The 2,023-nt window shown below is 48.6% G+C and overlaps 1 non-coding gene across 1 annotated transcript; it reads left to right on the top strand.

Annotated features, from left to right (window-relative positions):
- The first annotated feature begins 1,116 nt into the window (after positions 1 to 1,116).
- On the top strand, positions 1,117 to 1,247 carry LOC111722299. The gene has a single exon (XR_002771135.1). It is a non-coding gene; the product is annotated as a small nucleolar RNA SNORA51 (small nucleolar RNA).
- Positions 1,248 to 2,023: the final 776 nt, after the last annotated feature.

The raw sequence follows: 2,023 nt of genomic DNA, 5'->3' as shown, positions 1-2,023 counted from the left end.
AAAAAAAAAAAAAAAAAAAAAAAAAGAGAAAGGAAATAAATACCCAACAGCCACCAACCGCAATGAGCGCTGTGAGAGAGAGGCATGAGGCACCAAGACAGGTACGACTGCAGCACCCTAAGAAAGTGACTGGAGGATCCCAGAGCAAGAATTGTGGGTGGAGGAGGAGGATCCAGACCCCTGGGAGAGGCCCTGAGGCCAGCGATTCCCACTCTAGGCAGCCTTAAGAAAGAGAGAGTGACAGATCAATGGAATTTTAAAAGGGTGACAAATGGTTTAAAGGTAGAAACCACCTGGGATCCCTGGGAATGCCTTTAGGTCACTGTTGCTTTTTTTTTTTTTTGAGACAGAGTCTCACTTTGTTGCCCTCAGTAGTGTGATATGGCATCACAGCTCACAGCAACTTCCAACTCTTGGGCTAAGCAATTCTCTTGCCTCAGCCTCCAAAGTAGCTGGGCCTACAGGCGTCCGCCACAATGCCTGGCTTTTTTTGTTGTTGGGGGGAGGGGTTGTAGTTGTCATTGTTGTTTGGCAGGCCTGGGCTGGATTCAAACCCGCCAGCTCCAGTGTATGTGGCTGGGACCCTGGCTGCTGAGCTACAGGGCCCACTGTTGCTTTTGGAGGGCAAAAAGAAAACGACAGCAATTGAAAAGACAGGAGGGTGAGAAGGAGTGATACTAGGAAGCTGAGCAGAGAGACAGACAAAGGTGATTGTCCTGCCAAGGAGTTCTTAGGAGAATGAACAAAATTGGATTTGAGGAGTGGTTTGTAACCCTGTATCCCTTAGAAAATTGAAGGCTCTCAGTCTCCGGAAAAATGTACTTTATTTCCCTACACATGGGATCAAGGGAAGGCCCTTGACTCCTAAAGCCCTTTCTGGGTTATGTTTTCCTACTCCTAAAACCAGCCTCACTGCCCAACCTTGAGCTCTGCCTGTGATACTGGGTGCCAGGAAGATTGGGCTGCAGGGAGAATCCAATGGTGAAATAAAAAGCTACATTGTAACGAGTACCCTGTGCTGGCCAGACAAGGAGCTGAGCACCTACATCCATCAGTCGGTTAATCCTCTCGATCACTCACTAAGATGGTGCTGCTAGGAACTCCTTCAAGGATGGAAATGTCCTGGTGCTTACTACAGGCTGTGTTCTCACACTGACTGTATAGAAAGAGGAGGCAGAGTTAACCTACCCTGTGCACACCCAGCCCAGGACCCAGGCCTCGTCTGTATTGTGAATGGGGGGACATGGAAAGAAGAAAAAAAAAACTGCTGTACAGTTTCAATATTTAATGTATGATTCATTGGTTTGTAACATATTCACAAAGGTGTGCAACCATCACCACTAACTAATTCCAAAGTTTTTTTTTTTTTTTTTGAGACAGAGCCTCAAGCTGTCCCCCTGGGCAGAATGCCGTGGCATCACAGCTCACAGCAACCTCCAACTCCTGGGCTCAAGCGAGTCTCCTGCCTCCGCCTCCCAAGTAGCTGGGACCACAGGCGCCCGCCACAACACCCGGCCATTTTTTGGTTGCAGCCGTCATTGTTGTTTGGCGGGTCCGGGCTGGGGATTTGAACCCGCCACCTTAGGTGTACGTGGCTGGCGCCCTAGCCCGTTGAGCTATAGGCACCGAGCCCCAAAGTTTTTTTGTTGTTGTTGTTGAGACAGTCTCACTATGTTGACCTTAGTAGAATGCAATGAAGTCACAGCTCACAGCAAACTCAAACTCTTGGGCTTAAGCTATTTTCTTCCCTCAGCCTCCCTTGTAGCTGGTACTACAAGCATCTGCCACAATGCCTGGCTATTTTTTTATTGGAGTTGTCATTGTTGTTTAGCAGGCCCAGTGTATGTGGCTGGTGCCCTAGCCACTGAGCTACAGGCACTGAGCCCCAAAATATTTTCAACATCCCAAAGAAACCCCATGTTCACTAGCAGCCACTCCCCACTTCCCTCTCCTCACAGCCCTCCCACAGCCACTGATCCACTTTCTGTCTCTGTGGATTTGCCTATTCTGGACATTTCTGTAA

This window comes from Otolemur garnettii, unplaced genomic scaffold (genome assembly GCF_000181295.1).
Source record: "Otolemur garnettii isolate 467f Iridium unplaced genomic scaffold, OtoGar3 scaffold00232, whole genome shotgun sequence".
Lineage (NCBI taxonomy): Eukaryota > Metazoa > Chordata > Mammalia > Primates > Galagidae > Otolemur > Otolemur garnettii.
Note: the sequence above shows the minus strand (reverse complement) of the source record. Positions and strands in the feature narration are given on the sequence as shown.